At 43.7% G+C, this 10,873-nt stretch overlaps 1 pseudogene; it reads right to left on the bottom strand.

Moving 5' to 3' along the window:
- Positions 1 to 1,895: 1,895 nt before the first annotated feature.
- On the bottom strand, positions 1,896 to 10,433 carry LOC138416275 (small ribosomal subunit protein bS21m pseudogene; annotated as a pseudogene).
- Positions 10,434 to 10,873: the final 440 nt, after the last annotated feature.

The following is a 10,873-nucleotide window of genomic DNA, read 5'->3' on the forward strand; positions in this document are numbered from 1 at the left end:
TTGTTAAGGCTTTGTGTCTGTGTTCAAGGGATATTACTCTGCGGTTTTCTTTCCTTGTAATATCTTTTATTGTGGCATCAGGGTAATTCTGGACTCATAAAATTAGTTGGGAAATGTTTCTTTTCCCTCTGTTTTCTGAAACAATTAATGCATTATTAGTATTATTTCACCCTTAAATAATTGATAGAATTTTGTCAGTTTCTTAAAAAATTATGAACTCAAGTCTTTAATAGAGGGCTACTTGGATTTTCTATATCTTCTTGGGCCAGTTTTCCTAATGTGTATTTCAAGTAATTTGTTAATTTTATGTAACTTGCCAAATTTATTCTAAAAAGTTAATAATTGTTATTAACAATAATAACAATTAATGTTAATAATACTCCCTTTTATCCTTTTAATATCTATAGAATTTGAAGTGATGAGCCCTCCCTTTCATCCTGATGTTGATATTTTTGTGTGTCTTCCCTTTTTTTTCAAGTGTTGTGTCTTTCCTCTTTTTTTTTTAATCTAGCTAGGAGTTTATCAATTATATTGATCTTTTCAAAGAATCAGGCTTTGCTTTCATTGATTTTCTTTATTGTTGGTCTGTTTCTTATTTCACTAATTTCAACTCTTATCTTTATTATTTTCTTCCCAACATTGCTTTTTGAAGGTCATAGAATGGCATAAGTTCCCACTCCCATCTTCAGTCATAAGATGTCTGAATGGAAAGGGATTTTAGTCATAAACTTGTCCAGCCCCTTCAATTTTACTGGTGAACAGAAATCTGAGGGGGCAGTAATTTTCCTCAGGCCACTTAGTTTTCTTCCAAGGCCAACTCATTTATTCATTTGCTTATTCATTCCTTCATTAATACATTCTTTTTAAACATTTTAAGACTTTATTGCATTTATTGCAATACGGCTTTAGTTTTTGGCTGCAAGGCATGTGGGACCCTAGTTCTTCAACCAGGGGTCGAACCCGTGCCTCCTGCACTGGATGGTTAAGTCTCAACCACTGGACCACCAGGGAAATCCCCATGAAGATATTCTTATTCAGCACTTCCCTGGTGGCCTAGTGGTTAGGAATCTGCCTCCCAAAGCAAAGGACACAGGTTTGATCCCTGGTCCTGGAAGATTCCACATGCTAAGGGGCAACTAAGCCCACACACCACAACTACTGAGCCTGTGTGCCTAGAACCCATGCTCTGCAACAACAGACGCCACTGTAATGAGAAGCCCCTGTACAGCAACTAGAGAGTAGCCCTTGCTTTGCACAACTAGAGAAAGCCCACAGGCAGCAACAAAGACCCAGTGCAGCCACAAATAAAGAAATAAAATTTAAAAATAAACATATCACTCCTTGTAAGTAAAAATCAAATATCTTATTCATGTGAAATATATTTGTTGATCTTGTACCATGAGTCAGAGATTGTTCTGTTCTAAGAACAAAGTTGAATAAGTTTGTCTCTAGGTTCAAAAATCTCCCAGGCTAATGATGGAGACAACAAGTAATCAGACAATTACAATACAGTGCCAAATGCTGTAACAGAGGTGTTCTCAGGGTGCCACGGATGGCTTATATGAAGATAAGGGTGGAGGTTGGGGTTGGTCAGTAAAGACTTCAGACAAGACAAGAAGGCAGGAGGAAAAGAGGATAATTGAGGATGAGATGGTTGGATGGCATCACCAACTCAATGGACATGAGTTTGATCAAGCTCTTGGAGATGGTGAAGGACAAGGAAGCCTGGTGTGCTGCAGTCCATGGGGTCACAAATAGGTGGGCATGATGGAGCAACTGAACAAATATATGTAATTGAGTTTATTTTAAGAAAGGTATAAAAGGGAGTTAGAGAAAGAGAAGAGGTGGAGTCAAATGAATAAGGGTTTTCATCCTGGGCCTCCTATCCAGAGGCCTCAGGAGCTCTGCCATGGATCTGTCCAATTCTTTCACGTCAATAAGTTGTTCTTGTGAGCCACTCCCATGTTGTAGATTCACTGTCAAGTTTCATAGCTTTCTCTCTATCTCTTATAGCAAGGCTTCTCCTAATACCGCCGTTGATTTATATCCTCAAAGAGCCCATCCATGGTACGGATTCTGTTTAGGGTCCGATATGCACCTTCCACATTCCCTTCCTGTGGCATCTTGGTCCTGGTAATGAACTTCAGATGTTTTGCTATGACCCTTGGAGTTAAGTCTCTAGTCCGCAGGACCCCTCAGCGCCCAGCCAACTGGAAGCCCAGGCAAGACTAAATGGATTCACCAGGCAAAATAACTCTTCTTTGCTTCAGAAGTTTTGTGAATCTACTAAATATTTGTTTTAAATAAGGCAAATAGAAAGCAATGCAAACCTCAATAAGCAGTCATCAATTAATTAGCTAATTTTGTGTCTAGTCAGGATAGGAAGTTTGGGAGAATAAAAATTATGTATTCAATCATGATTGAATCAGATAACTCGATTATGCTTTCCAGAGGATAAATATTCTCTCAGATTCTCGTTTGCATTCTGACCTCCTTTTCTGCAGGTGGCTGATCCCCTCCAGAGAAGGAAAATAAATGTAGAAGCTGCGGCGTTATCTTACTAGTATTGACATCTCATGTATTATCTCCTTACATACTGCTGCATAAAAAACCACCCCAAACTTTGCATCTCAAAATAATAAACAGTGTTACCTCACACAGTTTCTGAATTTTAGGGATCCAGGTGTGCTTCAGATTCTGAAAGATGATGTTGTGAAAGTGCAGCACCCAATATGCCAGCACATTTGGAAAACTCAGCAGTGGCCACAGGACTGGAAAAGGTCAGTTTTCATTCCAATCCCAAAGAAAGGCAATGCCAAAGAATGCTCAAACTACTGCACAATTGCACTCATCTCACACGCTAGTAAAGTAATGCTCAAAATTCTCCAAGCCAGGCTTCAGCAATACGTGAACCGTGAACTTCCAGATGTTCAAGCTGGTTTTAGAAAAGGCAGACGAACCAGAGATCAAATTGCCAACATCCGCTGGATCATGGAAAAAGCAAGAGAGTTCCAGAAAAACATCTATTTCTGCTTTATTGACTATGCCAAAGCCTTTGACTGTGTGGATCACAATAAACTGTGGAAAATTCTGAAAGAGATGGGAATAGCAGACCACCTAACCTGCCTCTTGAGAAACCTGTATGCAGGTCAGGAAGCAACAGTTAGAACTGGACATGGAACAACAGACTGGTTCCAGATAGGGAAAGAAGTACGTCAAGGCTGTATATTGTCACCCTGCTTATTTAACTTATATGCAGAGTACATCATGAGAAACGCTGGACTGGAAGAAACACAAGCTGGGATCAAGATTGCCGGGAGAAATATCAATAACCTCAGATATGCAGATGACACCACCCTTATGGCAGAAAGTGAAGAGGAGCTAAAAAGCCTCTTGATGAAAGTGAAAGAGGAGAGTGAAAAAGTTGGCTTAAAGCTCAACATTCAGAAAATGAAGATCATGGCATCTGGTCCCATCACTTCATGGGAAATAGATGGGGAAACAGTAGAAACAGTGTCAGACTTTATTTTGGGGGGCTCCAAAATCACTACAGATGGTGACTGCAGCCATGAAATTAAAAGACGCTTACTCCTTGGAAGAAAAGTTATGAGCAACCTAGATAGTATATTCAAAAGCAGAGAATTACTTTGCCAACTAAGGTCCGTCTAGTCAAGGCTATGGTTTTTCCTGTGGTCATGTATGGATGTGAGAGTTGGACTGTGAAGAAGGCTGAGAGCCGAAGAATTGATGCTTTTGAACTGTGATGTTGGAGAAGACTCTTGAGAGTCCCTTGGACTGCAAGGAGATCCAACCAGCCCATTCTGAAGGAGATCAGCCCTGGGATTTCTTTGGAAGGAATGATGCTAAAGCTGAAACTCCAGTACTTTGGCCACCTCATGGGAAGAGTTGACTCATTGGAAAAGACTCTGATGCTGGGAGGGACTAGGGGCAGGAGGAGAAGGGGACGACAGAGGATGAGATGGCTGGATGGCATCACCGACTCGATGGACGCGAGTCTGGGTGAACTCCGGGAGATGGTGATGACAGGGAGGCCTGGCGTGCTGCGATTCATGGGGTCGCAAAGAGTCGGACACGACTGAACTGAACTGAACTAAGGTGTGCTTAGCTGAGTGATTCTGGCTCAGATTCTCTTAGGAGATCTCTTCAGAAGTTATCAGCCAGAGCTGTAATCTCTGAAGACTTGACTGGGCTGAAGGGTTGGCTTCTAAATCCCTTCACATGCCCGCCGCAAGAGGCGTGGTTCCTCAGCACATGGGCCTTTCCAGAATGCTGCTTGGCATGGCAAGTGACTTCTCTCAGAGTGAATGACCCAAATGCCAATCTGTTATGACATGATCTCCAAATTGTATGTTGTCACTTCTTCCTTAACCTGTCCATCAGAAATGAGTCACTAAGTCCAGCTCAGCTCACACTCATTGGAAAGGGATTACAACAGGGCAAGGGCATGCAGGCCTAGAGATGAAGATCATTGGGACTCCAGCTTGGAGACACTCACAGACTGACTACAATTTTAAGGGTTTGGAAGCTTAGTGACATTGAGGATGAAATGGCCAATTCACTTTTGTCTTATTTTCCACATAGAACCTAATTCTTAGAAATGAAATTATTTTATAAATCTCCTCTTTATAGATATTATACTATTACATCCTAAAATAAAACATAATAGGAGTTTAGGGCCAAGATGGTGGCATAGAAAGACCTTGAGCTCACCTCCTCCCACGGGGCACACCAAAATTACCACTATTTTCAGAGGAACTATTGTTGAGAAGAACTGGAAGACTAGCAGAAAACAGTTTCTGCAACGAAAGAGAAAAAGAAAAACTACAGCATGATGGGTAGGAGGGCAGAGATATGGTATCATCAAGACCCTCACCCCAGGGTCACATACAGGAGGATGGTCACAACAGCAGAGATTCTCCCTGAGGAGTGAGTGATCTGAGCCCCACATCAGGCTCCCCAGTCTTGGGGTTTCCTGCACCAGGAGGATGAGCCCCCAGACTGTTTGGCATTGGAAGCGAATGGGACTCATTTGGGGGGAGAGCCAGGAAACTGTGGAAAATGAAAACTTCACTCTTAAAAGCCACACACAAAGTCTCACCTGCTCTGGGACCCAGGGCAGAAGCAGTGATTGAAGGGAACTGATCAGAACCACCTGCTGATCTTGCAAAGCCTCCTGGAGAGGCAGGAGGAAACTGGAGCTCAACCTGAGGACAAAAACACTGGCGATAGCCATTCAGGGGAGTTCATTCCACCATGAGGACACTGGCTCTTATAAGCGCCACTTTGTAATCCTCCCTCTAGCCTACTAGGGCGGGGATGGGCCCCAGTACTGGGATGTTTTAGGCCATCCAAATACCTGGGCAGACTCACAGCCCCACCTACCAACAGACCTAATCCCTTAAGACCCCCTGAGCCTGTAGCAGCACTGAGAGGGCCCTAGAGGACCCAGGGCCCAGCCCCAAATACCAGTTCACTGGCACTAGTCCTGGGATCCCTAAGGTCCTACAGCAGAGACCCCAAGACCCAGCCTCACTCTTCAGTGGAAAGCCACCAGCCCTGGGATCTCATGGACCCTGGCTCTACCCACCAGCAGCAGAAACCCAGCCCTAGGACTATGACAGCTCTGCAGCTTCCCGCACCAGGATGCAGCCCACCCACAAGTAGGCCAGCACCAACTCCAGGACCCCCTAGACTCCAGCCCCACTCACCAGCAGGCCAGACACCTTGGGCCCTCAGCCAGCTGCCCTAGGGCCCAGCCCCACTCACTGTCACCAGCAGGCCAACACCCCAGACCCTACAGTCAGCCAGGCCAGCAACTGACCCTGCCTACCAGCAGACTGACACTAGATCCAGGACCCTCAGCACTCACAGCCTTCCACCACAGAGCCCAGCTCTGTGCACCAGCCCAGCACCAGCCCCAGGGTCCTTCAAGGCCCTGCAGCTAACAGCCCCGTGACCTGGCCCTGCCAAACAGTGGCCTGCAGGCTCTGCACAAAAAGGGCCTGGCAACCAACAAGACCAGGGTCCAGCCATGCTTATCAAATGGCCCATAGTAGTCAGCCAGACACCACAGGAAGACCTGTGCAGCACAAACACGGGGTACCCGTAGGACATACAGCTCTGGTGACCATAAGGGAAAGCGCCGCTGGGGCATATAGGATCTCCAAAAGGCCATTTCTCCAAGGCTGAGAAATGTAACCAACCTACCAGATACATAGAAATAAAAATAGCAAATTAGAGGTGACAGAGGAATATTTTCCAAAGAACAAGATAAAACCCCAGAAGAGGAGCTAAGTGTAGTGGAAATAGCAATCTACTCAATAGAGAGTTCGAGGCAATGATCACAAAGATGTTCAAAGAACGTGGGAGAGAATGGATGAAGATGAACAGAATGAGAAGTTAGAAGTTTTTAACAGAAAATATAAAAAGAACCAAACAGAGATGAAGAATACAGCAACTGAAATTAAAAACACAAGATTTCCCTGGTGGTCCCATGGTTAAGAGTCTGCCTTCTAATGTGAGGGACATAGGTTCCATCCCTGGTCTGGGAACTAAAATCCCACATGCCAGAGGGCATCTAAGCCTGCACCTCAACTACTGAGCTCATCCTGCGTGCCACAGCTAAGACCCGATGCAACCAAGCAAATAAACAAACATTTTTTTTTTTTTAATACACTAGAAGGAATCAACAGTAGATTAAATGATACAGAGGAACAGATCAACAAGCTGGAAGACAGAGTAGCGGAAATCATTGAAGCTGAAGACAAAAAAGAAAATAAAAAGAAATGAGGAGAGTTTAAGACAGCTCTGGAACAACATCATGCAAACTAATATTCACATTGCAAGGATCCCAGAAAGAGAAGAGAGAGAGGAAGACTCGGAGAGCATATTTGAAGACATAATAGCTGAAAACTTCCCTAATTCGGGAAAAGAAACAGATATCCAGGTCCAGGAAGACACACAGTGTCTCAAATAGGATCAGAGGACCACACCAAGACACACCATAATTAAAATGAAAAAAAATAAATAAATAAATAAAAGAGAATAATAAATGTGGCAAGAGAAAAGGAACAAGTTACCTACAAGGGTGACTCTCAGGTGACTTTTTAGCAGAAATTCTGCAGGCCAGAAGGGAGTGGTCAAGAAACATGAAAATTACAAATGGGACATCTCGTTGGTAAAGGCTAATATATAGTAAACGGAGTAAAACAGCCATGTGTAAAGCTAATAGGAAGGTTAAAAGACAAAAGCAGTCAAACCAGCAATAAGTAATTAAGGGATGCAGAAAATAAAAAGATATACAAAATGATGTCAAAAACGTTAAATGTGATAAGAATGGGAGGAGTGAAAATGCAGACTTGTTGAAATGCGTTTGAATTGAAGAGATTAGCAACTTAACGTAATCACACACATATATGTAGACTGCTAGGTACAGTGTGGGGAGTCTGTTGCATGACTACACCCTACCTTTGTATAGTGACATTCCATAACTAGACTTATTGTGGTGATCATTTTGAGATGGATGGAAATGCTAAATCACTATGTTATGTCACAGGAACTAATATAGTACTGTAGGTCAATTAAACTTCAAAAAAAAAAAAAAAGGAGGGGCAGAGGATAAACGGACAGATTGACCTATGTACATTACTGGGCTTCCCAGGCGGCACTAGTGGTAAAGAACCCACCTGCCAGTGCACGAGATTTGGGAGATATAGGTTTGATCCCTGGGTCGGGAAAATCCCCTGGAGGAGGGCATGGCAACCCACTCCAGCATCCTTGCCTGGAGAATCTCATGGACAGAGGAGCCAGATGGGCTATAGTCCACAGGGTCGCAAAGAGTTAGACACGACCTAAGTGTCCATGCACACACATACGCACACTGCTGCTGCTGCTAAGTCGCTTCAGTCGTGCCTGACTCTGTGCAACCCATACATGGCAGCCCACCCATACATGGCAGCCCACCAGGCTCTGCCGTCCCTGGGATTCTCCAGGCAAGAACGCTGGAGCGGGTTGCCATTTCCTTCTCCAATGCATGAAAGTGAAAAGTGAAAGTGAAGTCGCTCAGTCGTGTGCAACTCTTAGTGACCCCATGGACTGCAGCCCGCCAGGCTCCTCCGTCCAGGGGATTTTCCAGGCAAGAGGACTGGAGCGGGTGCCGTTGCCTTCTCTGCACATGCACACTACTATATATGAAATAGAAAACTAATAAGAACCTGCTGTACAGGAGCTTCCTTGATGGCTCACTAGTAAAGAATCTGCCTGCCATGCAGGAGACCCAGAATCTGCATGTTCCATCCCTGGGTCAGAATGATCCCCTGGAGGAGAAAATGGCAACCCACTCCAGTATTCTTGCCTAAAAAATCCCATGGACGGAGGTATCATAGCACAGGGAACTTGACCAAATATTCTTTAACAGCCTATATGAAAAAGTGATCTAAAAATAGAGTTGATGTCTGTATATGAGTACTTTGCTGTACATCTGAAACTACAACAACATTGTAAACCAACTATACTCCAATAAAAAAAATTTTTTAAGTAAGTAAATTCATACAAAAAGAGGTCAGATTTGTGGTTACCAAGGCTTCCCTTGTAGCTTGTCGGTCGGTAAAGAGTCTGCCTGCAACACAGCAGACCTAGCTAGGTTCAATCCCTGGGTCAGGAAGATCCCCGGAGAAGGAAATGGCAACCCATTCCAGAGTTCTTGCCTGGAGAATCCCGTGGACAGAGGAGCCTGGCAGGCTACAGTCTACAGGGGTCTCAAGAGTCGGATACAACTAAGCTACTAAGCACACACACACACACACAAAGGCAGGGGTGGCTGGAGGGAAAATTGAATGAAAGTAGTCAAAAGGTATGAAGTTTCACTTGTAAGATCAATAGATATGACGGATGTAATGTACAGCATGATAAATGCAACCGGCATTGCTGTGTGTTGCATACGAAATTATTAAGCATAAACCCTAAAAGTTCTCATCACAAGAAAAAATATGTATTTTTTTCTGTTTCTTTAATTATGTACCTAAACGAGATGTTGGATGTTCACTAAACTTTGTGGCAATCATTTCATGACATATGTAAGCCAAATGATCATGCTGTACATCTTAAATTTATAAGGGCTGTAAGTCAATTGTATCTCAATACTGGAAGGGGAAAAAAATAGTAGGAGTTTTTACTGAGAACCCTGTCCAGCTCTGTGTTCGGAGAGCTACCTTAGATACTTATCTATAAAGAACGACCTATCAGGAGGCGACTTCAAGGAATGTTTTGGAAGGATGTAACTATTATCTTTTGTCGGTTTAGAATTATGCAGAATTATGACTCAATTTGTTTATTGTAAGGGCTGAAGATAGACGGGAATGGGCATGAGAGGTATTATGGACTGAATGTGTCTTCCCGCAATCCAAGATGAAGCCCTAACTGCTCAGTGTGATGGCATCTTGATAGGAGACCTTTGGAAGGTAATTAGGTCTAGAATAGATGAGATCATGAGGGTAGGGCCCCCATGATGGGAATTAGTGTTCTTACAAGAAGAGATATGAGGGTTCTCTCTCTTCACCGAGTCCAGATAGAAGAAGTATTCAACAGCTTTCAAGCCAGGGAGAGAGTTCTCATCAGGAATCCAATCATCTGGCACCTAGATCTTGAACTTCCGGTCTCCAAAACTGTGAGAAGTGAATTTCTGTTGTTTAGGCCACCCCGTCTACAGCATCTTGTTACGGATAAGGGGTTACTGTCATCTGATTGAGTAGAAGCAAGACTAAATTCACAGTGTGAGGGTTCCAGTGAATTTTCAGTGGTGGAAGAATCTGCAGGCTTTCACAGCAGCCTCTGTCTGCAGAGGGGCTGGACTGATGGCAGGGAGTTCCAACAGCTGAGGAAGTAACTGAAAATGTGACTCGGGAGCATGAAAGTAAACATTTTAAGGGCCAACTTGGACTTCTAAGCCAACAGTAGAAAATCTGGAGAGGATTCACACTGCTGGTTGGAGGGATGGGATCAGTATAGTCGTTAGCATAGATTCCTCTGATCAAAGCTTGTTTTTAACAGAATAGGTTCTTCTGTTTGCATAAATCACTTTGTCATGGAAAAGATTTTAAAAATGGGAACAAGAGCTAAGACCTAGCTTACTTTTCCAGATTCAAGAGAAGAAGGGGCAGCCAGGAGGCTTGTATAGTCATGAAATGCGGCAGCTCGTCCACCTTCATGTGCCTGGTGACAAGGAAGGGCTCTCTTTCTTCCCTACAGGAGCAACCCAGCAGGAGTATGTCTAACTCTTCTCCAAAACTGCTCGGAAGAACATCATTCCAGGCTCACCGCAAAAGAAGGGAAAGTCTGGGGGGAGATGTACACGCTAAAGAGAACTGATTCAGCTGCTGTAACAAAGGCCAGTGTCACCGTGGCTTACCCGACATATCAGCTTATTAGTGTCTCCTGTAATTGCTCAAAACTAGTATCAGAGTATCCTTTTTTCATGCCCCAAGTCATGGCCTGAAATACCTAATACAGTTCCTGCCACCATGTACACATTCTAGCCAGGAAAAGGGAGAAAGAACGGACAGAATACATCCTTTCTTGTTAAAAACATGACCAGGGAGTTTCATGTATTATTAATACTTTGTGTAGGTCTTACAGGGCAGAACCAGGAAGTTGTGTTATCACTTCTTACGTCCTATAGGGTAGAACCTAGGCACATGGCCATGTTTAGCTGCAAGAGAGGCTAGGAAGTGCAGTTGTTTGATTGGTAGTCAGTTTTTCAGCTAAAACTTGTATTACTCTAGAAGAGGAAAACAGATGTTGTGGGACAACTAGCAATCTTGGTCACAAAAACCTTCTGTAATCTTGCATGGAAGGA

Source organism: Ovis canadensis, chromosome 12, assembly GCF_042477335.2.
Source record: "Ovis canadensis isolate MfBH-ARS-UI-01 breed Bighorn chromosome 12, ARS-UI_OviCan_v2, whole genome shotgun sequence".
Taxonomy (NCBI): Eukaryota; Metazoa; Chordata; class Mammalia; order Artiodactyla; family Bovidae; genus Ovis; species Ovis canadensis.